The sequence below is a fragment of the Bubalus kerabau genome, chromosome 22 (genome assembly GCF_029407905.1).
Source record: "Bubalus kerabau isolate K-KA32 ecotype Philippines breed swamp buffalo chromosome 22, PCC_UOA_SB_1v2, whole genome shotgun sequence".
Taxonomy (NCBI): domain Eukaryota; kingdom Metazoa; phylum Chordata; class Mammalia; order Artiodactyla; family Bovidae; genus Bubalus; species Bubalus kerabau.
In genome coordinates, this window is record NC_073645.1 from 33,564,914 (window position 1) to 33,591,371 (window position 26,458).

Sequence of the window (26,458 nt, forward strand, 5' to 3'; positions counted from 1 at the left end):
GCGTCTTTTAATTTCATGGCTGCCATCACCATCTGCAGTGATTTGGGAGAAGAAATAAAGTCTCTCGCTGTTTCCATTGTTTTCCCATCTATTTGCCATGAAGTGATGGGACCAGATGCCCTGATCTTAGTTTTCTGAATGTTGAGTTTTAAGCCAACGTTTTTTTTAAGACCTAGCAAAAGACAAAGTGGAGAAAGATGGCAACCAATCTTGCTGCTTATTTTGGACAAAGCTTCATGCAGTCTTGGACAAAGAAACAAGAATTAATGAGTGATTTATGCATGAGAATAAACTCAGTTTTCTGGAAATCATCTTAGAATGGATATTGGAATTTGATTAATAAAACATGGCTGGAGTGGAAGATGTGTTCTCTTTGCCAGTTCGCTCAGAAATCACTGCTGGGACTTCCCTGGCGTTCCAGTGGTGAAGACTTTGCCTTCTGATGCAGGGGGTGCAGGTTCAGTCCCTGGGTGGGGAGCTAAGATCCCACATGCCTCCTGGCCAACAACAACAACAACACACAAAAAAATCCCAAATATAAAGCAGAAGCAATATTGTAACAAGTAATGAAGACTTTAAAAATGGTCCATGTCAAAAAAATCTTTAAAAAATCACTGTTGTGCATTGTTCTACACAAATGAGTTTGACAAACTTTCTAATTAATGCACTAAGAGTGCAGGTAGAGCTCAGTAGACAATTGCCAGTGTGTGCCTTTAAGGGGAAACCAGCTTAAAATCAGATTTGTTTCTTCATCAAGAATTAGAGGATACACTAGAAAGATTCTCCAAGCCGCCCTTCTCTTTCTTGGCAGGCGGTCAGGCTGTTAGCTTCTAGCCCCCCAGCTTCCTTGACTATGGGAATTCCTTCCTAGTTTGACTCTGAGCGCAGATTCCTCCTGCTTTTTTGTTTTCTGTTTGCCTGTTGTTCTTCTTTCATTGCACGTGCTCTTTTTCTACGTCCTGTTCCTCTGTCTTGCTGAGTTTTTTTTTATCCCAAACAAGGATGACTTTGTATTCAGCTTGTTATGAAAGTTCAATAACATGTGACACATGGTATGTTTTCCAACTTTTATATCTTAATACTCTTCTAGCATTTAGCCATGGGGTCATGTTTTGCTGAATGTAATACTCTTGCCACTCAAATTTTAATTGAAGTAAATAGTAAAACACAATTGTAGTGGGCCGTCCCTGTACCTCCCCTCCTCCTCCCCCTCCCCACCTTCTCCTCCTACTCCTCCTCTCTTTCCTCTTCCTCTTCTCCCAGAGGAGGTGTCAGAAAGCACAAGAGTCTGCAGTAGTAAATAGTAAAATACCAACTCCTTTCTAAAAATTTTACCATTTTATTTATTTTTAATATAAATTTATTTATTTTAATTGGAGGCTAATTACTTTACAATATTGTAGTGGTTTTGCCATACATTGACATGGATCCGCCACAGGTGTACACGTGTTCCCCATCCTGAATCCCCCTCCCACCTCCCTCCCCATCCCATCCCTCTGTGCCATCCCAGTGCACCAGCCCTGAGCACCCTGTCTCATGCATCAAACCTGGACTGGCGATCTGTTTCACATATGATAATGTACATGTTTCAATGCCATTCTCCCAAATCATCCCACCCTCGCCCTCTCCCACAGAGTCCAAAAGACTTCTATACATCTGTGTCTCTTTTGCTGTCTCACATATAGGGTCATTGGTACCATCTTTCTAAATTCCATATATATGCATTAGTATACTGTATTGGTGTTTTTCTTTCTGGCTTACTTCACTCTGTATAATAGGCTCCAGTTTCATCCACCTCATCAGAACTGATTCACATGTATTCTTTTTATGGCTGAGTAATACTCCATCGTGTATATGTACCACAGCTTTCTTATCCATTCGTCTGCTGATGGACATCTAGGTTGCTTCCATGTCCTGGCTATTATAAACAGTGCTGTGATGAACATTGGGGTACACGTGTCTCTTTCAATTCTGGTTTCCTCAATGTGTATGCTCAGCAAGGGGATTGCTGGGTCATATGGCAGTTCTATTTCCAGTTTTTAAAGGAATCTCCACACTGTTCTCCATAGTGGCTGTACTAGTTTGCATTCCCACCAACAGTGTAAGAGGGTTCCCTTTTCTCCACACCCTCTCCAGCAATTATTGCTTGTAGACTTTTGGATCGCAGCCATTCTGACTGGTGTGAAATGGTACCTCATTGTGGTTTTGATTTGCATTTCTCTGATAATGAGTGATGTTGAGCATCTTTTCATGTGTTCGTTAGCCATCTGTATGTCTTCTTTAGAGAAATGTCTGTTTAGTTCTTTGGCCCATTTTTTGATTGGGTCATTTATTTTTCTGGAATTGAGCTGCAGGAGTTGCTTGTATATTTTTTGAGATTATTTCTTTGTCACCAACTCCTTAAACTTAGGATAAATCTCATTCTGTTACTTGCACATGGAGGAAAAGTGATCACCTGTTGAAAAGTATCTAATACTGTGTTAGAGGTTACTTTGATCTTTTGCAAAAGCAGAGACGGAAGACAATGCAAGTGTTGGGCACAGCACTGTTGACTGACTGGTAGTGGTGATGAAGGGTAACCAGTGTTCTTGGAGGAGAATCAGATCAAGGTTGGGTGTTGGCTACTCTGCTATTACGTAGGCACACCCACAACCCTCAATCTCCCCAGGTGATCTCATGAGCCCATGCTTGGATATTATCTCGGCCTGTGGGGAAATAAGATGCAGCTGTGTTGGGTGGCTTGTGTCCTCTGATCCCAGAATGTTGAGGTAGACCCTACTGCGAGTCATTTATGCAATAGTGTTTACCAAGCTTCTGCTTGTGCCAGGTATGGTCGTTGGGAAGGCAGCAATAAAAGAGACCTGTTCTCATGGAGCTTATATTCCAGGGGAGTGACAGGCAATAAAGCACAAAATAAACAAGATAATTTCAGATATCAACAAAGGTAGGATAAAGGGACGGAGAGTGACTGTACTTCCTTTAGGCTCCTGGGTCTGAGGTGGGCCTCTTTGGGAAGCGGACAGTAGCACAGGAAGCTGAGGTTGAGAAGGGGCTGGTCACATGAGGATCCGAAGCAGTGGTGTCCTGTAGAACTTGCTGCATGCTGAAGATGTTACATATCATGCTATCCAGTATGTGTGGCCATGACTCTCATGGCTACTGTGGCTGGTACAGCCGAGGAGCTGAGTTTTAAATTGTATTTAATATTAATAACTTCATGTGTTAATAGCTACTCTCTTGGACAGTGCAAGATCTAGAGAAAGGCCTTGCAAGGAGAGGCCTTGCAAAGGTCCTGAGGACATGGGGTCCCTGAAAACCCAGCATGGGATCTGGTCTGGAAGCTGGGCCCAGTCTTCAAAGAGCAAATCTGGAAAACTTACAATTGCTTCCTGCCTCTGTTTTGTGAGCCCCTGGAGAACCTACAGAGGAACAACAGTTAACCAGATGAGAACGAAAAGCCCCAGCCCAACAAAGAACCTGCTTCCTTTTCTAGGAAGGGCTCATTCCCACATCGTCTGACTCACAACTCTTGACTGGTTTCCTCTGCTCACAGGCAGGGCTGGCCTTTGTCTTGCAGGATGTAGCCATTACATAGATCTTGCTTGTTCATTCTGGGAACGAATCCTGTGTTTGTTCTTTCCTTAAACCTTTTTGTAATGAGAGGCTGGAATCTCTACAATTTTTCTTTTAAGGGGGTCTCTAAAGAGCCTCTTTAGAGAGGTGATGAGGTGAAAGAGGAGTGTGAAAAAGCTGACTTAAAACTCAACATTCAAAATACTAAGATCATACATCCAGTCCCATCACTTTATGGCAAACAGCAGGGGAAAAAGTGAAAACAGTGACAGATTTTTGTTTTCTTGGGTTCCAAAATCACTGCAGACAGTGACAGCAGCCATAAAATTAAGACACTTGCTCCTTGGAAGGAAAGCTATGACAAACCTAGACAGCATATTAAAAAACAGAGATACATTTTGCCAACAAAGGTCTGTATAGTCAAAGCTGTGGTTTTTCTAGTAGTCATGTATGGATGTGAGAGTTGTACCATAAAGAAGGCTGAGCACTGAAGAATGGATGCTTTAGAATTGTGGTGTTGGAGAAGAGTCTTGAGAGTCCCTTGGACTGCAAGGAGATCAAACCAATCAACCCTAAAGGACATCAACCCTGAATATTGATTAGAAAGACTGATGCTGAAGTCAAAGCTCCAATACTTTGGCCATCTGATTTGAAGAGCCAACTCATTTTAAAAGACCCTGATGTTGGGAAGGATTGAGGGCAGAAGGAGAAGGGGGCAACAGAGGACGAGATGGTTGGATGGCATCACTGACTCAATGGACATGAATTTGAGCAAACTCCGGGAGATAGAGGACAGGGAAGGATGTCGTTCTGCAGTCCATGGAGTTGCAGTTTCGGACATGGCTTACAGACTGAACAACGACAATTCTGCATTCTTCTTACTTCCCTCCAGTTATCTCAGGGGCCAAGGCTCCAACTTTTCTGGCTTAGCTATTCCCTCCAACCCTCTGTCACAAGCTAGGATGGCATAATCAGTCCTGGTTATAAAGAGAAACTGGTCTTTGGAAATAGTTTCACCCTGAATTGCCACTTCTGTTGAAAAGGTTATGAAGGAAAAGAGAAAAGGAAAGGAGTGGGAGAAAAAGACTCCAGGAATGTTTGCAGTGGTTTTCTCACATGCCGTGTGTGTGCTGGGATCTCTTAGGCCGTGGAAACCTCTGTACCTCTTGGCCAAGAATTGGGCTATTCCAAGCAGCTTCTGGCTTATCCCGGCAGAGTGGGGGAGGGCGTGGATGCCACAGGGACCAGCTCTGCCTCTCCGGTGCACGGGGGGATTCGGCTCCAGCAAGGTTTTCAGCCAAACGCAGAGATGAAGTAGCCCGTCCAGGGTCAGTGTGCTGCAGGCTAGAGGGGGCCCAGCTGTGGTCTCTAGTCCAGGCCTGGCCTGGATTAGTCACTGTGCCTGCACACCCCATGGGAGGTGCAGTTACTTAGTCCCCCTCTGAAGGGTGTGAGAGACTGAGTCTGTGGGCCCAAGCCTGCTTCTGGGGGTTGCGCTATGACTGTCGTTTCCCTTCGGCCTTGCCTAGCCGTCTGCAGTTAACTGAGAGTTCCCCCTCCCCACCCCCAGACCTGCATGGGAAAGGGAAAGAGGCTGCTGCAGACTTCGGCTTTTTTTTTGTTTTTAATTGGAGGATAATTGCTTTACAATGTTCTATATGTCTGCATTTCTATTCCTGCCCTGCAGATAGGTTCATCAGTTCTGTTTTTCTTGATTCCATGTATTTGGGTTCATGTATGATATTCGTTTTTCTCTTTCTGACTTACTTCACTCTGGCATGACAGACTCTAGATTCCTCTACTTCTGTGCTAATGACCCAATTTCATTCCTTTTTATGGCTGAGTAATATTCCATTATATCTATGTTCAACATCGTGTACACGTACCACACGAGAAGCGGTCTCATGCCGATGGCCTTGATCTCTCTGGTCAGAAGTGTGAGGTCCTAAAATGGGCCTTTGTTGGCCCCTGAACCGTGTGCTGGCTCCTCCACCTACCTTGTGCAAGTGCCTTCCTGGCATACAAGTGTGAAAACACACCTGGATCTTGCACTTGGGCCTCCACAGGAGAACATGGATGCCTCCCTCCTCCAGGTGCCTTGCCCTTACATTCTGGCATGATGGTTCTCCAACAGAGAAGTGCCTGCTATGGCAAGGAGCCTTGATGGACAATTTAATATAAGGGAGTTCACTGAAAAGTCCTTATGCTAGATGGTGCAGTATGCTTGTCCAGCTGAATTCACTTTGTCCCTGAAAAAATTAAGTTTTTTCCCCTGAAAAATAAATGTGCTTATTAAAGAAAAATTGGAACATTTACCCAAGGAGAAAGGAGGAAGCAATGACCCAAGAATCCACCATCTAAACTCAGCTGCCCTTGTTACTATTTTGGTGTGGTCTCTGATAGTATTTTTTCTTTCTACCTAAGGGTTGTTTTGCCTTTTACATGTCTATGACCATAATGTATATACAATTGTGTGCACTGTTTTTTTTTTTTTTAATTAAAAAACTTTTAATTGAATTTTAGTTTATTTACACTGTTGTGTTAGTTTCTGTTATACAGCAAAGTGATTCAGTTATATATACATACTTTTATATGTCTTTCCATTATAGCTTATTACAAGATATTGAATATAGTTCCCTGTGCTATACAGTAGGCCCTTGTTGATTTTTTGTATAGCGGTGTATATCTGCTAATTCCAAACTCCTCATTTATCCTTCCCACCCCTTTCTCCTTTGGTTACCCTAAATTTGTTTTCTGTATCTGTGACTCTGTTGCTGTTTTATAAATAAGTTCATTTGTATCATTTTTTTTAGATTCCACCCTGAAGTGGTATCATATTTTTTGTCTTTGTTTGACTTACTTCACTCAGTATGATACTCTCTGGGTTTATCCATGTTGCCACAAATGGCAGTATCTCATTCTTTTTATGGCTGAGTAGTACTCTTGCCTGGAAAATCCCATGGACGGAGGATCCTGGCAGGCTGCAGTCTAGCGGGTCGCTAAGAGTCGGACACGACTGAGCAACTTCACTTTCACTTTTCACTTTTGTGCATTGGAGAAGGAAATGGCAACCCGCTCCAGTGTTCTTGCCTGGAGAATCCCAGGGACGGGGGAGCCTGGTGGGCTGCCGTCGATGGGGTCACACAGAGTCAGACACGACTGAAGCAACTTAGCAGCAGCAGCAGTATTCCATTCCGCACAAACCGCCCCCCTCCATCTTTTTCATCCATTCATCTGTCAGTGGACATTTAGGTTGCTTCCATGTCTTGGCTATTGTAAATAGTGCTGCTGTGAACATTGGGGTGCCTGTATCTTTTCAAATTAGAGTTTTTGTCTTTTCTGGGTATATGCCCAGGAGCGAGATTGCTGGATCATAAGATAATTCTATTTTTAGTTTTTTACAGAACCTGGTTTTTAACATTCAATAGTAAGTAGATTATAGACTTCACTTTGCATGGCCACATGTTATGCCGTTAAGTTCCTGTGTGCTTAGCACTTGGATGTTTTGAGCTCTGAGGACTCTGCAGGGGCTGGCGGCCACACACTGAGCCAGTGATAAAGCCGGGGTCCATGAAGCAATGCTTCCCACCTCCCTACTCTTAATCTTCCGCTGCCCTCACCATTCACCATGGGCTGTACACACCTGCCGGGTGTGTCTCATGTTGCGTTACTGTGTGTAGCCCCCTCCCCCACCTCCACTGAGGGTCACTACACCACCTGCTTTGGGATGTTGCTCCTGGAGCAGAGGCCACATGATCCCCTTCCATCGTGTCACCTCAAGGAACTCATACTCTCATAATAAACAGCAGCATTTCATCTGGGATAGAATTGCCTCCTGCTTCTTCCAGCCCAGGGCCCCTGAACCCTTCCCATCCACTTGTCGGCGCTGGCTTGGTAGCAGGGGAAAGGCAGAGCCTTAGATCCAGGTTTGGGGAGATGTGTGTGGTGGAGCACTTTGTAGTAAACCCTTATCCTAAGCAAGTCCCGAGTGTAATAAGATGAGACAAGAGACAGTGGAAGGGCAAAATATGGTGCCACCTCGCACCTTGAGGAGGACTAGTTGATCGTGGGAGGGGCCCAGGCCTGAGCAGAAATGCGGCTGCGGCCAGGCTGGCTGGACCCTGTGCGTCAGGATCTGGGACTGGCGCCTTTAGGTGTCTGTGACTGAGTGGGCGGCAGAGAGCCAGGGCGCCTGGGGCAGCCTGTGGGCTATGACTAAATTAGGAAGAAGGAGCCCTCAGGCTCTCAGGGAGCTCAGTGGGCAAGTGGGCGGTGGACCGGCCTCTGGTGGGCAGCTGTTCAGGCAGGCAAGAGTGGCCTTCACTTCGACTTGCCAGTGGCTGCAGGAACGTCACACCCTGAGTGTGTGGAGAAGAGCCTACCCGAAGCTGATGACCACCCCCACCCCCACCCCGATCCCCACCTAGGAGTCTCAGGCAAACAACACCATGAGCTTTCATCCCTCAGCCTTTCTAAGCTCTTTTGGGAAGGTTTTACCTTGTAAAACGCCTACCCTCTTGAATAGTTCTGAGCAGGGATTACATAGGATTCTGAGCATCACAGATGAACATCAGATGGTCCAGACAGGACAAAGGGGCGATGGCAGCTCTGTTTAACCTGGCAACGAGGCATCTGCAGACAGCAGCATTTGACTTAGAAAGTCATGAGAAGGTTTCCTTGGTCTGATTAAGTATTATAAAGAGAAGAGGAGGAAAAGTGGCAGGAGAATGGTGACTCCTGGGGAGACAAGTGAGCAACTTCCTAAGTAATTAAACTGTAAATCAGGCAAGTCCATCAGGGGACCCATGGTCTCTGGTCAGTGCCTCACAGAGAGGGCTTCTTGCCTTTGTTCTCTTTTCTTCCTTCCTTCCTTCTTTCCACTCTCCACCTCCCCACCCCCGCTTTTGGTGTCATATTTTTTGCAAGACTTTTAGAGGTACTTAGCTGTAGGACATTTTCTCAGCTGCAGCACTGTTGCCCTCTTGGACTGGTAGTCCTTGTTTATGGGTCTGTCCTGAGCATTGTAGGATTTCAGCAGCACCACTGGCCTCTGTCCAGTAGGTACCAGTAGGGCTCCCAATTCTGAAACAAAATGTCTACAGTGTACCCTGGGGGACATTCACCCCCAGTTACGGGCCCCTGCTTATAGCAGAAGACAGCCTGTTCTTCCTGCTGAAAAATGTTGCAGTTACAACTTGGGATGGTGAAATGATGAGTCACTTCACTCCATCTCCTCTTGCTTCACAAAAGTTTTAAAAAGAGAGGCCAGCCAATCAGGAGGTTTGTGGGTTGGGAGTCAGTGTGACCACGCTGTCTGAGGCAGCTGCATTGCTAAATGTCGTTACGGGGTCCTTTTGGGGTTCTTCAGGACCAGACCCAGAGTCAAAAACAAGCAAATAAACAAAGCACTCTCATCACCGCCACCCACAAAAAATAGGAAAGTAAACCAGAACTGAAGGCTTTGGAATTTTATTAAAAATGGCCTCATGATTAGCACCAGACTCCCTCCTTCAGAAGCGGTCTTAGGCGTCCTGTCTGCATAGAGCTGGCCTGGGCATTGATATGTGAAGAGGCTGAGAACATGTGGTATAAACATCGACTGATATTGTTTGCCATTTACACTCAGCATGTGTAATGCCACAGGAATGGCTCCTGGCGGCATGTGACTCTGCTTCCAGCCGGGTGTGTGGTGCCCGGGGTGCTCCTTCTCTTTCGCTGGCTCCCTTGCTGGCGTCCCCCCTCCTCTGCCGCCTTCCCAGACTCGGGAGAGTCTAAGCGGACGCTTGTCATGATTGGCATGTGGAAAGCTGGTAGAATGTCATTGGAATTTTCTAGGGAGGCACACGCGCGACACCCAAAATGACTCCCGGCTTCGGTGGCCTCAGGTGAGCCTTCCATGCCAGGAGCCCTGGTCTTTTTCAGAAAGGTAAGGTTGCATGACGTCATCCTACCTTTCCCCAGCCCGAGCGGGAAATCAAGGGTTTGGTTTTTTTTTTAATTCTCTAGTCTGGGCTGCACTTCTGACCATGCTCTTGGCGCTAAGCATTTGTGCATGAGTATGCGATTTGTGTGGATCCCCACCCCCTTCTGTTTAAAAAAGTTGTAATAAATGATTCATAACGGCAGGGGTAACATGTGACCTAAAACAGCTCCTCATGACCCCAGTGAAATCACCAATCCCAATGTCAAGGAAGTCTAGATGCTCTTTTTATGCTGGTTACTAAACTCTTTTATAAAGAAAAGTTGCGTGGCTACGGGAAAACAGATTGCGTTGTCACCAGATCGGAGGGAATAGAGGGGACCTTTTTGAAATCCCGAAACCTCATGAATTATGAGGGTCTCCGAAGGTTGAGGTTTGTTGTGTTCATTGCTGGAACTTGTCGATGATGGAAAATGAACTTTAAGGCATTTGAAAGGTCCCGTGTCTGTTGAGTGCAGTCAGACTCATGAACCGGAGGGGAGCGCGGTGTTAGGATTCACGAGCAGGGGTGTTTTGCCAGAAAAGCATGCTCGCAAGTCGCTTCTGAGCACCTCTGCAGGAGCTGTGATACGCATTTCAGCAACTTTAGATATCTTTAAGTTACAAAGTAAAACTATATAACCAGTCCCCAAGCAAGTACATAAACTTACGTCCTGAGGTTCAGGGGACATAGTTGGACATGGATGTGATGATGTGTTAGCAGGCTCAAGCACAACCAAACATGACTCACCTCATTTCTTCATCTGATGCAATTAAGAGTCGCTTGGACACATTTGAGAGAGGAATACTGGTTCTCTGCTTGCCAGTGTGTCAGAGCAAATCCACACTCTGGTTAAATGGCGTGTGTGATGTGTCTTATGTTGTGGGAATTTTTTTAACCTTAAAAAAATCCAGATGTTATCTTTGCTATTGGTTTCTGCCTTACATGCATTGGAATCTTTTTTTTTTCCTCCTTTCTTTTTGTGCCCTTTTTTGTCAAGATGTCAGAAAACTGAAGGGGAGAGGGTTAATATTTTCACACACTCACCCCTCCCCCCACACACATACACTAACAGCTGCCACATATGATTTTGTGGAATTTGATATTTTGAACAAAATGACTTCCTTATTTTCCAGAGTAATATAATAATCAATTTTACCATAGAGGACTGTGTACATGTCAAGCCTTGGCTTCCCCTAATTAGCAATGGATGGGGTGGCAGGGAAAAGAGCTGGAGAACAGTTTTGAGTGACAAGCCAGCCATTGGGTTTTAACCATTCCTACTTGCCTCAGCCGAGGCAGTTCTCAATCTTGCTTGGATCTGAACCACAGGCTTAATTTGCGGTGATCTGAGAAAATGGCTCCAAGGGCACGCACACGTGTAACCGAGATGGGCCTGTCCCTCTGTTGCTGCTTTTTGTCTTTCATCCTCTCTCCACAGTAACTTTCATAGGACCACAGCTTAGTAAAATAGAGACAAAACTCAGAAGTCACCCACATAGAGTATTCTCTGCCTTGGGGGGCACCTGTGTTTTGTCAGCTGTAGTCAGAAAGGTTTTTTAAGGCACCAGAAATTTCTCTCCATTTTCTCAAACAAATAGTTATATGGTGTATTTATAAAGTCCCATCCATAATACTCTCATTTACTCTAAGGAATTTAGAAGAATTAAACAGTGCACATTCCCAGAACACTAGGAAACATATACCTCATACTCCACAATGAATCACTTAGCATATTCTGCTAAGGTCTCTGTTCCCATGGGCTTAGAGACAATCGTAAATCCAAGTGAGTTGAATAAGTGTTTGTTCACCGCCTCTAATTTGCCTGGCACTGAGCCAGACAGACACTCAGGAATTTGAAAGATTTTAGGATGTGGATGATGTCTTCAAGGTGCTTATCATTTAGAAAGCAAGAGTCATACGCCAGCAAACCTCACCCAGCTTCCTACAGCAAAAACTATTTATATACTTTGCAACAAGTCTTGCCACAAAAAATATTTTTTGAATTGTGTGAAAGATGCTTCAGTCTAGCTAAGAAATATTGATCGATTGCCTGCTGTGTTTGTGACCCTTTGTGGGCTTATAAAAATTTCAATGTTTATTCATAAGTACAATTTAAGACACATGGACATGTTTTTTGTAGTGACAGAAATGGCTTGTGGGGACCAAGGTAAAGAAGAACAGATTGATACTATTCCTTTAGAGATTGGTGAATCTCAAACTTTGTTTCTGATTCCTCTGAAATCTCCTGGGGTAGCTATTAAAAATCCCAATGCCTAGGGTGAAAAGAAATCTCTGGAAATGGGGCCCAAGTATCAGTATTCTAAAAAACACCCCGAATAATTGCTATACCATTGAAATCTAGCAATACAGATGATTTTATCAAAAACTTGGTTTTTAAGTCTAGGGTGAGTTTGGAAGGTAGGCTTTCTCATAATAATGATGTTGCTTGACTAAAGAACTTTTGACATACTGGAGTCTGATCCTCTGTCCTCTGCATCATTGAACTCAGGGTAAATGGAGGTATGCTTTCTTCCTAGTCAACAAAGATAACATAACACTGAGCCAGTCAATCCACTAAATTACCTGAGGTTTGTGAACCTTGAACATTTTGATTGCAGGAGGTCAAATGTTGTTGAACGTGCCAACTGAATCTCTTAAAGGAAGTTAGGTATAAGAATAACCACATTTTTGCAGTGTCTAAAACCCCCACGGAAAAGGAAGCCCCTTCTTGGGGTACTGCACAATTAGTAGATAGAAGTGGCTCCTAAAAAAATACAACTGTTACTAAATTCTTTATAACCCACCACCATAGATTCTTAGAGTTGGAAGGTCAATTCAAGCTTGTCTAGTAAGTGGTTCTGAAAGTGCAGCATCAGTTTTCACCTGGACTTGTTAGAAACACAAATTCTCAGGTCCCAACTCCGCTCTCCTAAGATAGAAACTGGGGGTGAGCCCAGCATTTGTGTTTTGAAACTTTCCTGATGCCCCTTCCCCCAACACCTGAAAATCACTGCTCTGGTTTCACTTTGTCATTTTACAGACATATCTGTTAAGCAGAGGTTAAGTGCCCCGAAATTACCCAGGACTAGAGAAGCAGTAGAGGCTAGAAACTCAGATTTCTCAGGACCAAAATCTGTCTACACTGTGGCCAGATCATCCTCACTTTTCTGTGTATCATGAGTAACAGCTTTAGGAAAACGCCCACCATCCTAAAATCACGAAGCGTAAAGGAGCTTTAAATGTTGTCTCATTTGGCCCTTCCATTTCACAGATGAGAAAACTGAGGTCTGCAGGGCGAATTGATTGCAATAAGATGTACAATTATTCGTGGCAGAGCCTGTCCAAGGAGTGGGTTGACTTACCAACAAAAACTGTCTCTCTTGGCATCCTCCCTAAATACCCCATAACACCTCTTCGGTTTCATAGGGATCTGATCTGATCTGATCTGACACTGATTAAAATGTCCAGGGTAACAGTCAGGCAACTCTAGGAAAGGACCAGCTTTATTGAGTAAGAATTTAAATTCTTTAAGATTAAACTTTTATTGTGATTTAATACTAACTTGAATTTTATAATCCTCCTTGTACACTTACCAGAAAAAATCAGTGATATAAACTGAAAATAAAATTTAGAAAACATAGGGAGCATTCCTGGAGCATGTGTTTCATCTCAGAATCGTGTAGATTAGACACATAGCTCCTCAGATCGCACACTGAAATTGCATTTTCTTCACATTTAGTTAAAAGGAAAAATGTGGCAACAAGTCTGTTTGTTGAATATTTTAGAATTCTATCCTTGATGTGGATGGTGGTTATTTACATAATTTTGACAGTGTTCAAAGACTGAGTCTAATCCACATTCTCCACGGAGCTTCATCTTCAAAGCCTTGTAGCAGCACACATGGAACACTTAGCCAGGAAACAAACTGAGAATGTGATACACAGCTATTATCTCCGCACGCATACACATGGAGCAGGTGTGTACAAGTATGGGTGTGTTTATTGGTTCCACACACCTACTGTGTGCCAGGCACTATGACATGAAATGGACACATAATTACTGCTTTCAAAATGACTGTGGGGTATTAGATGAGGACATGAGATGAGTGATTGAGTAGATAATTATCAGTGAGGGTGGTAGGAGTTAGAACGGAGTGTAATTGAGGCTTGATAGAACTGCAGGGCATTATGGGGGATGACAGAGGAGACACCAGCACACACTGGAGGGGGGCAGAAGTCAGAGAAGGCTGCCTGGAGGAGGTGCCATGTGAGCTGCATGTTGAAGGATGGCAGTTACCCAGGTGAGGGGGAGTAGGGCGGAGGTGGTCCAGGGGAAAGGAGCGGTATATGCAAAGGTGTTCATGTTTATGTGCACACTGTTCTTCACTGGGGCTGCTGCTGCTGCTGCTGCTAAGTCCCTTCAGTCGTGTCCGACTCTGTGCGACGCCATAGACGGCAGCCCACCAGGCTCCCCCGTCCCTGGGATTCTCCAGGCAAGAACACTGGAGTGGGCTGCCATTTCCTTCTCCAGTGCATGAGAGTGAAAAGTGAAAGTGAAGTCGCTCAGCTAGTGACCTATAAATCCCTAAATATTTCATTTGCATGTAGAAACATTATCATTTGGCTTCTTAGAGAACTTGTTTAACAGTTTTAAAACATGCATTTCATTTTTTTTTTTTTTGGACATACCCTGGCTTTGCAGGATCTTAGTTCCCTGATCAGGGATTGAACCTGGGTCACGGCAGTGAAAGCCCAGAGCCCTAAAACTGGATTGCCAGGGAATTCCCTTAAATACACATTTCAAACAGCTTGTTTTTCCATCTCAAAGACCCTGATGTTCCCCAGAAGAGTTAGTGGGTTGAGAGGTCACCATACCTTATGTCACTGAGAAAACAGAAAGATCTCTCCTAACCCCTATAAGTCAAATTATCCCCTCAATTTCATCCTTCACAAAAGGAGTGAAATTCTGCATGCATTTCCTGAAGAATTACGTCTCAGGCAAACCAACTCCAGACCCAAAGTACTTTGAGCTTCATTTTACTGTGGAAGCCTGGTTCTGTCTATGGAATGCTTTGTAGAAGACAGCATCTTGTGGCAAGGCACTTTGGATATTTCATTTACTCAGTCTTCATGGGTGGAGTTGAGAGCTTGTCCTTGTGCAGAACTGCCTACCCAAGAAAGCAATTAGAAGAAATTAAATTATTTCATGCTGCCTGGACTGCAACATGTCAGTCTAAACCAAGTTACATGTTTAACAACAGTAGTGTAACAATAGTTTCTTTAAAAGTATTCAGCACTTGCAGAAATGAATCCGAAGTAAGCACATCCTCTACAGGGTGATAGAGGTGGTTGACTTATTAAGGGTTTTCGAATAAATAAAATCATGTCTGAACTCTGAAAAAATAAAAAAAATAAAAATAAATAAAAGTATTCCCAGAAGCTTAAAAATAGCTTAATTTTAGTGAGTAGTATTAATAATTATTATTCTTCAGTATTATTCAACTAATATTATTATTATCATCACTGTTTTGCAGAACACCTGCACATAATGTTTGATCTTTATAACAGTTAGTAAGGCAGACATTGTTATCTCCATTTGACAGATGAGGAGATTAAACCTTAGAGTCATCAGATTTCAAAGGTGGAACAGGCCTTGGAGATCCTTTCATCCAGCTTTCTCATTTTACCAAAAAAAAAAAGAGGAAGTTGACTGATATATAATCCCACCAGAAGTAAATAGTAACTGTAGGTCCAGGCCTGGATCTTCTGATTTCCAGCTCACCAAGTTTTTCACTGTATCATGCTGCTTTTAACGTTCAGTGTGTAAAAAGAAACTTGAAAGAATATGTATTTGTTTCTTTAAGAGAAATATTGTTGAAACCAGTCTTATGTGCTGTTCTGTAAGCTCATGCAGGTATAGAAAAAGTCTCTTTTATAATTTTTCTATATATAGATAGGTAAACAAACAGATATATAGGTAAATAGATACACAAATCACATGTGGATGTTATTGGGGGAGATGAAGGTGGAATTAGACTGGGCAGTCTCAAAGGGATGTCAGTTTTGTCTGTATAATTTTATTATTTTGATAAAAAATACTTGGGCTTAAAATGACTGTAATGGTAGTATTTGTTAATTTTGATCGATGAGCAATGAATTAATAAGTATTTGTTATGTTCTCTAGATTTTTGTAGTTTTAAAATTCAAAACAAATACTAATATGAAAAATAAATTAGCACCTACAATACCATCATTTCATAAAAGAAAGGATATTTTAAAGAAAGAAATTTGGTACAAAGGAAAGGAAAGAAAAACCAAAGCTAATATCTAGTTCTTGGTGGTTAAGTTGACATTCATTCTCTCTGTGCTTGAAGTCTTTTCCTGTTATGACTCTAGCAGGATGTGTATTCATTTCTCTGCTTCTGCTGTGTTATCAGTTCTTTTTTTTTTTTTTTTTTCACATTTCAAGCACTTCTAATAACTCTGGCAGGACAGGCAGGCCCTCTCTTGTCAGTTATAAAATCGCTAGCTGCACCTTCGTGACTACATGTCCCCCAGGTTCCGAGAATTTTAATCTGACTGATTAAAGTGGTACTGAGTACAATGGACCAAAGAGCTGGTGATTTGATATCAGATGTGTTAGTTAAAATCACATCCTGACTGTGTTAGCTAAACTTATTGTGGTGATCACTTCATGTCATATACATATATCAAATCATTACTTGTGCACCTAAACTTATAGAACGTCATATGTTAATTCGAACCTGGGTCTTCTGCATTGCCGGCAGATTCTTCACCATCTAAGCCGCCAGGGAAGCCCCGTGTGTTAGTTATATACCTATAAAGCTGGAAAAAATAAAATGAAACACTATGAGAAGTTGGGGGGGAAAGCACAAATTAAAGGAAATAGCTTTTTATTTTAGTAACTTTAAACAAACAACACCCCCCCCCCCCAAAAAAAAAAAAAACTGGACTCAAGGAAATAGATACAGGAATGTGGTTTTATAAACTCCCTTTAATGAATGTGTAAACTGGGGATAGGGTACTGGTCGTACGTAAAAAGACCCTCATTCAAGTCCCAGCCAAGTCCCTTATTTGCTGGATGCCCTCATATGATTCATCTGACCTTTTTTGGTCTCACTCAGTCTTACTATAAACTAGAAATGGTTGTATCGTGTTTACCTAACCATGTAACTGTCCTGGCGGTCAGGTAGCTAATGAGGTGAAAACATCTATTAACACTCCAACTGAAAGTCACAAAACAAAAGAGAGATAATAGGATTATGATTGCTATTATGAATGTGTCATGGTGATATGAATCATCACATGATAATGTCATGGCTAAAACCCAAACACGGGACAGTGCCAGCATGGACCCAGTCATCTCAAAATTAGTCACAGAGGCCTCTCAAGTGATAATCCAGGAGCCCTATTGTTACCAGGAAGGCAGCACTGTCAAAAAAGTCTGTGATCTCACTCTTCTCCCACAAAGAAGACTCCCCTGATGCATGTTGATGGGGGCGCATCCGCCACAGTGGCTGCATTAGCCCCAAGGAAGGAGGATGAAGACTGGGTTCCAGCCTCAGCTCTCCCCTCTCTAGCTGTGTTGTTGGGTTAACTTACACTTATACCAACTACTTTAGGTCTCACTTTTTTCCTCTGTAAAATGAGTGGGTTAAACTCAATGACCTCTGAGATCTCTTGCTCTTACGTTTGTGATCAGATCAGATCAGTCGCTCAGTCGTGTCCGACTCTTTACACTTGTGATAATTAGGTGCACTTTGGAATTCTGCCCCAGTATTACTGTGGTCTCATCATTGTCATCTTTGTAACCTGACATTTAGGGGCTATTCCCAAGGGTCACATCCTGACCTAGCTTCTAAGAGTGTTATAGCAGACTAGAGAGCTTGTGATTTGAGGTTCCATTCCCAGGAAGCAATGGAAAGCCCGTCCCTGACCCTGACCATTGCTCTTGATTTGGTTGCTCTGTAAGCTGTGAGCAAAGCTGGGAAAACATTCTCTTGTGAGCTCTCTGTATATTTTGTATCTTAGCACTTAAGAAGAAATGGCATATTCATTGTGGCCTGGAAAGGGAGATGAGTTGAACTGGAAGTGAATTTAAATTCCTGATTGTTTATTGTGGAAGGTATGGTGCTTACTGAAAATGTGACTGGTCCGGTTGACAAAGGTACCGCTGTGCTCTGGACTTCAGTTCTTGGCTTCTACTTCTGGATGGACGAACATTACCAGGGAAAAACTTGGTGTGAGTTCACACACATTGGTACCACTACACTTCAGCTGCGCCCTTGTGTTGTTTTATGGCTTTTAAATCTATTGTTGACTACTTATCCAGTTCACCAAGCAGCTGTGATTAACTCTCTGTGTTTTCTCCAAGTCCCCGTCCCCACCCCTGCTATTCCTCTCTCAGCACACGTCTGCATTTACTTTTTAAATTCTTTTTTTTTTCCTCAGTGTTTGCATCTCTTTATGTTTTCTTTCATCTATCTCTGTCTGTTTCTAAGGAAGTTGCATCCTCTCTGCCTTGGCAGAGCTCACCTGCCATTTGCCCTGCTGATGACGAGGATGCTGGTGATGGGAGTAATATTAGTTGTGGTAACACAGTGGTAAGAAGACCAGCAGTGGTGCTGGTCTCTGCTGCGTTGGTTTAGTGGCTGCTTACTGCATGTAGGAGCTGTGCAGAACAGTTTATGTCTGCCCTGTCATTTAACTCTCAGAACAAACCTATAGCTTAGACATAACCATCTTTACTTTAACAATGAGAACTGAGGCTGAGAGAGAATAAATATTTGCTCATAGTCACGAGCTGATATGTGGCAAACTGAAATTCATATCCAAGTTGATACAAACTCTGAAACCTGTGCCCTTAGCCTCTGGGCAATGCTCTTTACATCCCTGCCTGTCATATGTGATGCAGAGCGCAGCCACATTGGTATGGTTGAAAGTGAAAGTCACTCAGTTGTGTCTGACTCTTTGTGACCCCATGGATTATACAGTTCATGGAATTCTCCAGGCCAAAATACTAGAGTGGGTAGCCTTTCCCTTCTCCAGGGGATCTTCCCAACCCAGGGATTGAACCCAGGTCTCCTGCATTGCAGGCAGATTCTTTACCAGCTGAGCCACAAGGGAAGCCCAAGAATACTGGAGTGGTTAGCCTATCCCTTTTCCAGATGATCTTCCCGACCCAGGAATTGAATCGGTGTCTCCTGCATTGCAGGTGGATTCTTTACCAACTGAGCTATCAGGGAAGTCCTTGGTATGGTTCAGCCCTTGGTATACCCCAATATGTACTCCATTAATATGGCTGAATCAATTTTACCTCTTTCTACTCTGAATCCTAGTGGCAACGAGGTTATCTCCATGGATGTGAGTGATAAATATCACTTCCTCTATAAAGGAACATTTTCTGAAAAGGAAGAATATGTTGTGATCACACAAAAGATGTTCTCTTTCCAATAATCTCTGGCCAGTGCCACGCCTTTACATCTGTAAGTGCCAAATAATTTACAGAGCGTTCTGACAGCTCCTTACTGAACCCTGAATCAGTCCTCAAGATATAAATGAGGAAAGACTGTAAGTTCTCTTTTCATGGTTGAGGACACTGAGGCTCAGAGAGATAAGCTCTGTTGTCCACTGTGACGCAGCTGATAAGCACTGAGTTAGGGCTGGATCCCTTGGTTCCTACCCTGGTTCGTAAAGCCCACAGCCCAATATGTACTCATTGTACACTCACCTCTGCTCCAAGTGAAAGGAGACCAGAGAACTGTATCTGTAATAAAGAACTTTTTCTCCCGGGGGATAATGAGTGTCTGGCATAATAAAGCCAGTTCTCAGTACAGCAAAATTGGCTTGTTAGGTGCTGAGAATTCAAAGGCGTTGCTTAGAAACTCTCCCAGGTGAGGGCCAAGACACTCTGTCCCCTCTCACAGGAGCACCTGCGTGGTCAGCTTTGGATCTGCAAACCTGTAGGAAGTTGGGTCCCTTATTCTTGTGGGGACTCTTCCCTGGCACCCTATTCACACTTTGTGATCACAGTGCATGGCTCTTAGTCCACCCAGGATCGGGGAGCATTCTGCTTCCTGAATCTCCAGGAAACAGGTCTCTTTGATCAGCAGGTACTCACACCAAAGTGACTGCCCGAACTTTCCTTGAGTGACCCCTTGCCTCCAGCTGACGAAGCTGGAGTGTGACAGGGGACTCTTGATTCGATGTGGGACCACAGAGAGAACCATCCAGATTACTTGCAGATGGTTCTAGTAGGCTGCTTTTCTTTTTACCTTATTATTTTTATTAAGCACCTAAAGGAAATGCATTGGTTCATGGAAAGAAAAGTCCAAGAAGATTCAGGGTTCATGGAAAGAAAAGTCCAAGCACGGCTCAAGGCAACTCCCAGAGTGGACTGGCCCATCTCCAGGCCAGTGTCTGTTGGTTAGCTTTATTCTCAGGCAGCCTCTCCTTAAGCGGTAGCTTAAATTCAGCCAGTTTAGCAACCCAGGCATGGCCTGACAAGATGACGAGGGTCTGTCTCTTAATGGCTCCAATAGCATCTGGGAGTGTCCATTCCTGAGTCAGTCACGGTGGCTGGGGGCTCTGACTGGCTGGATCATATTGGGTAGATATTACTATCCCCATTTTATAAAGGAGAAAATTTCTGAGGGTTGGAAAAAATTAAGCGATTTTCCCCCATCATATATCTCTATGGCATAATCGATTAGCGCATTCAGCCATTAACCAAAAGGTTGGTGGTTCGAGCCCACCCAGGGCTTGTTTTCCTCTACAGCAATTCATGTGTGGCTTCCCTGATGGCTCAGACAGTAAAGAGGCTGCTTGCAGTGCAGGAGACCAGATTTGATCCTTGAGTCGGGAAGATCCCCTGGAGAAGGGCATGGCAACCCACTCTAGTATTCTTGCCTGTAGAATTCCATGGACAGAGGAGCCTGGTGGGCTACAGTCCATGGGGTCGCAGAGTCGGACATGACTGAGCCACCAACACTTGACTTCACTTCCCCCGTCACACCACCAGTAACAGGCACTTGGAAGCTGGTCTCTGACCATAACTCACCCTACAACTGCCTTTCACCAACAGCTGATGCATCTTTGCACATGTAGGTGGATTAATAAACCCAGACTGTTTCAAAGGTTTTGTTTAGAGTTCAGGGACAGCCCTTGAGTTGGTCTTTTGTTTCACTTGTTACATTGCTGTGAGACATCTGAGGCTTGAACCACTTCCTTGCTTGCCTTGCTGTTTTGTGCTTACCTCCGTGGGAATATTCATCTTCTCTGCGCTGATCTGTCTCCCCCGTGGTCTCAGGACGTTTCTCTTTTTCCATCTCTAGCAACTTTGCCTGGCACATAATCGGTGCTCAATCCATTCTGGTTGAATCGAACTGGTCCATGTCCTGTTGACCCCTCTGCTGGAGTTTGTTTCAGAGGAGAGGCTCTGCAGCCCCTGTCTGTGTCCTGAACACTATCCTTTCCTTTCAGAACAGGACGGATTATGTCACAAAAACTTGCTGAATTTCCAGCACCCTGACTTGAACTGAGGAAGGAGAGTGCCTTAGTTACTGTGCTCAAATATTAATCCATCATCACATCCTGCTGGGTACTCAGCATAAAATGTGGAAGAGCTTTGGGGCAAAGAGTGAGCATTGCAGACAGCTGTTGGCTGCCCTGGGAGATGCAATATGTTGCACATCCTTTCGACAGTATGGAATTAAATCATCGGAAACAGTTTTCATCTGGAGCTCCTAAATCTTCCGGCTTATAAAGGCAACTTGTTCTCCATTACATTGTATTTTATTTTTAAAATTATTGAGAGAAATGCTGCTTTATTTGGGAAAAACAACCAACTTTCCAAGTGAGTAGGTAACCAAAGTTTTGGATGTAATTATGCACTGTGAGTTCTTTGTTACAATGAATGGCTCAGGAAAGGAAAGGAAACCTCAGCTCTGGGGACAGTGAGCCTTGTCGAGGCCTGAATGAACCCGAGTGGCTGTGCCGGGAGTGGACCGGCCCTCCGTGGGGCTGTGTGGTAGGTATTCTGGCTCTGTGCCAGATGCCCAGGTTCTGTGCCCGACTGCACTGCTCTCCCTCCCTCCCCGGATCTCAGGTTTGACCATGTGACTGTAGACAGCTGCCGCACAAGACTTAGGAGAGGATGTGGCAGATGCGTAGAGCCGTGCTCGCCACCTACTCCCCAGACAAGAGGGCATCCTTGCTGTCATCGCTGGAGCTGACGGGCTTCCAGAAGGGCCTGCATCTCCACCTCTCTCCAGGGCTCAGCAAATGCCTCGCCTGTGGCAGGGAGTCAGCATCTCACTGAACAGAGAGGACGACCACAGAGAAATATGGATGGAGATGATGATTTGGTGATGAAATAGTTCTGAAACTTAAGACTTTTGGAGGCAAAGCTATTCTGTCAGGCACTAGAGGCTGGCTTGAAAGCTCTGGGTTCTGATTAGATGGGTTTTCTTTGGCTTTGGGCAAGTCACTTTCTTTGTTGACAAGAGGGGTAGATGAGTTGGTCCCTAAGGGTCTGCAGTTCTAAGCTTTCCCAGGGTACCATTGCTCCAGCTGTTTAGAGAAATCTGACTTGGAAAAGGAAGAGACCTCTGTGTTGTTTTGGGTCCTGGCTAAGTTCCCAGAGGGTCTTCAGATCCTGGGTCAGATGGTCTGTGCTCCCCAGGACTGCTGTGGGCAAGAGTTCATACCAACAAATCCAGCCAATGTCCCCATACCCACCCCCGCCTCTCTGTGTGGAAGCCTCTTTTGCATCTCACTTTCTTGGTGGATTGTTTTAGTTCCCTATCGTGTCTGTAACATATTACCACAAATTTGTAGCTTCCAACAATACAAATTTCTTACACTTCCGAGAGTCAGAAGTCCAAAGTCAGTCTCACAAGGCCAAAGTCAAGGTGTCAGCAGGGCTGGTTTCTACTGGAGCCTCTAGGGGAAATTTTATTTCCTTGTCTTTTCCAATTTCTAGAGACCACTTGCATTTCATTGGCTCATGGCCCCTTCCTCTGTCTTCGAAGCCAGCAGCATAGCATCTTTTCTGCTCTCTGCCTCTGCTTCCATCCTTATATCTTCTCTCTCTGACTCTAGTCCTCCTGCCTCTATTTTATAAGGAAGGCTGTGATTACATTGGGCCAGCTCAGATAATCCAGGATAACCTCTCATCTCAAGATTCTTAATTTAATCACATCTGCAGAGTCCCCTTTACTATGTTAGGTAAGATTCACAGCTGCTGGGGATTAGGATGTAGAGATATTTGGGATGGTTCATTATTCAGGCTACCACAGGGATTGTCCATTTGATTTCAAAACGTAGATTTTTGGGGACTTCCCTGGTGGTCCAGTGGTTGAGACTCCACACTTCAACTCCAGAGGGCACAGGTTTGATGGTCAGGGAACTAAGATTCTGCATGCCACATAGCACAGCCAAGTAAATAAAAATAAAAAACACTTCATTTGAAAAAAACAAGCACACAAACCTAGATTAGGACAGGGAGAGAGTGTATTGGAACTCCTGCTCTGATGACTCTGTACCTGAGTGAAGTTCAAGCTGTATACAACAGCAAAATCCATTTGCTTTCTGGCTATATTTAGATTCTCCTTCCTTTAATTCATCCATTATCTTCCTTCTTCATTCTGTTCATGGCAGTTACCAAGTGCCCACCAAGTTTAAGCAAGCGTGCCTAGAAAATGCGAGAATCTCTGAGAAATGCTCCCTTCCCTGGTGGAGCTTGTGTCTAATGGAGGGTGAAAGGCACATAAGCAGTTACTTTCAATACAGGGCAGGGATGCAACAGTGACAGACTGAGGTGGTAGGAAGACAGGAGGGTGACATCCATTGTCCTTTAGGGTTTCAGACCACATGCCCCAATTTTTGGCTCAGAAGTTTGATTGTTATATACACCCGAATTTTATGTTTTAATTTATTTTTATTTGTAATTTGTTTTGGCTGCACCTCGTGGCATGCAGGATCTTAATTCCCAACCAGGGATTGAACCTGTGTCCCCTGCAGTAGGAGCACAGAGTCTTAACCACTGGACCACCAGAGAAGTCCCTGCACCTGAATTTTAAGTTACTAACTCTGATAGGCTGAGAATTTTAAGACTTTTTAAAAGTAGGATGATGTGTCATTTCTTTTTAATATAAGGGTCTTTGGCTCAAAAGGGTATCTGATTCTGATGATTCTTATGAAACCACTTCTACTCAAGGTTGATTCAAGTTGGGGACCAATTTGCCAGGCAAAGCGGAAGTCGAGAAGAAAATCTAGTCGGTCTTCTTAATTTATGCTGCATGTGAATGAGTAGACTTCTGTAACCTGGGCCATCCTCAGGAAAGCACTCATTTCCCATGGCTGACCTACAAATACCCAGCGAGGTTGGCTCTCCTCGTTGGAAAGACAGCTCTTCCCCACATGTCCTTTCAGAGGCGAAGGGGAATCTACAGCGAGAGCTCCCTCCAGCCCAGAACACAATTTTAGAAAATACAGCTGACTTCTCTGGGAAAAACAAAACCAACCTTGTCTTACTCTCGTCATGGAAACCAAGTTGGCACCTCATTATCGCCTTGTTAGCAAGGACAGGCTACATTGGGTACAGACCTGGTAGGAAGGGTTGGCCCTGTGTGGGCAGGGTTTTGAGTTAAGCTTAATTGCTCCTCTAAAGCTCAGCCACTTAATACTACACAAGTAGAAATCTATCACCAGCCTCTACACCATCCTCCTGTGCCTTTCACATTCTCGCCTACGTAGACAGTGCCTCTCCAACTCTGCTGCTGCCATGATGTGTGCCTGAGCCACAGTGGGGCCACCAAGGCTTGGCTGCAACCAGCACAGTACCCACAGGAGAAGAGGTCTGTCACCAGTTTTAACCTCGACCCCTCCCCGCAACCCTGCAGTATCTTAACATGCAACCAGCCTGCTCTGTCTTTGGAGCACAGCAAGGCTGCTGGCTGAGGGAACATCCTATCTCTTTAATGACTTAAGGGCAATACTTGATTTCTCATAGAATGAGAAAGAGTAAGGCAAATCTGTGTTTGTCTGGCTCTGAGATGTGTTTTGTGCTTGAATTTGAACGTGGGGGTGCCTCATGTTCTGAGAACTCACTTTGGACAAAACAGTGAAGCAGCCCATGAAGAGGGCTGTGCCCTTTCTCTTCTTTGGAAAGCCTGACTCCTTGGTCTGTACTCACCAACAGTAGGCATTTGTTGAATAGGTCACCTAGTCTCTCTGAGCTGTAGGTTCTTGCTCTGCAAAATTGGGATGAAGTTACCTACCCCATGGGCTCCCCAAGTGGTGCTAGTGGTAAAACAAACAGACAAACAAACAAACAAACAAACATGCCTGGCAGTGCAGGGGACCTGAGAGATGTGGGTTCAATCCCTGGACCGGGAAGATCCCCTGGAGAAGGAAATGGCAACCCATTCTAGTATTCTTGGGCTTTCCTGGTGACTCAGATGGTAAAGAATCTGCCTGCAATGTGGGAGACCTGAGTTCGGTCCCTGGGTTGGGAAGATTCCCCTGGAGGAGGGCATGGCAACCCAGTATTCTTGCCTGGAGAATCTCATGGACAGAGGAGCCTAACGGGCTACAGTCCATAGGATCGCAAAGACTAGAACACAACTGCAGTGACTTAGCACAGCACATAGCACTACCCACCCCATAGGACTGATGGACAAGTCCAGTGAGACAGCATAGACAAGCACTGGTCACATGGCGTCGCAGTAAATGTGAAGACTCTCTCCCCCTCACCTGCCTCCCCAACCTGCCTGTGCTCATTCTCTCAGACCAGTACAGAGCACCAACCCAAAGTGGGAGAGGTGTGACATGCCAACCACCTCTCTCTCTTTCCTTTGTATGCCTACCCTCCGGCCCTTCCCCTTTGTTTCATTATCATCAGACTTGTGCTGTACGAAGCCTGTGACAGTGGACACCTTGTTAAATGGTCCCAGCTTTTCAGTTTCTCCCCCACACTTCCGTAGGCATGCTGAATGTATAGCCATGTCTGTCCATGATAACCCCAATCTCAATTGCACAGTTCCATTCTTCCCATTAAGATGTCCTGAGAATTCCAATTTATCAACATCCCAAACACAGTTCCTGATTGCACTCACTCCCCAGAAGGGGTTTAAGACCAGGAAATACAGGGTCTTACAAAACGGCCCTGACAAAGGTAACCACGTATACCATGAAAGGGAATGTCTGTTCCCTTTCCAGTTCACAGGTCCTGATTTTTGGTCTATAAAATACCATAACCAACCAACAGAAGTCACGGGAAAGGCACGTGTCAGACAGAACACCCCCGCAATAAAATTCTGTGAGAGCCCAACACCGCCTATGATCGAAAATTCAGATTCTTCCCTTGTAATTTTTTTTAAATTTCTTTTGCTAGTTGGGTTTGAGAATGGACTGAAGGCCACATGATTCTTATTGCTTTTGGATGTGAAATGAGGACAAGGATAAAATTGTGTTTGGCACAAATATACACACACAATTCATTCTCTGCATAATTTTGAAGACTATTTTTTTTACTTAACATTAGAGTAGATGGATTTTCTCTTGTCAGCATTTTTTTTTCTTTGTAAAGTATGACCTGACCAAATTCAAGATGATGTCTGTCACTGGCAATGATGAAGGTGGGGTGAGGATGGAGAGAGCAGATCCCCAAGGAGGACTTAGTGTGATGGAATATCTTCTATCTTAAACTTGATGATGGGAAGACTTCTTTGAATGTCTTAAATATTGCATAACACAATGGAAATTCTTGCATCAGTAGTGAATGCTTACCGAACATTTCATCCTGCCAAAGTATTATAATTTACTCGCTTTAAAACTCACCTCCCTGCTGTTATCGGATATTTATAACTTTCAACACTGGACCCTTAAATAATGTAGTTT

General features: G+C 44.1%; 1 protein-coding gene across 1 annotated transcript in view; it reads left to right on the forward strand.

Moving 5' to 3' along the window:
- The window catches only part of RBM20 (RNA binding motif protein 20), a 219,159-nt gene that overhangs the window by 111,766 nt on the left and 80,935 nt on the right, over positions 1–26,458 (forward strand). The window lies entirely within an intron of this gene.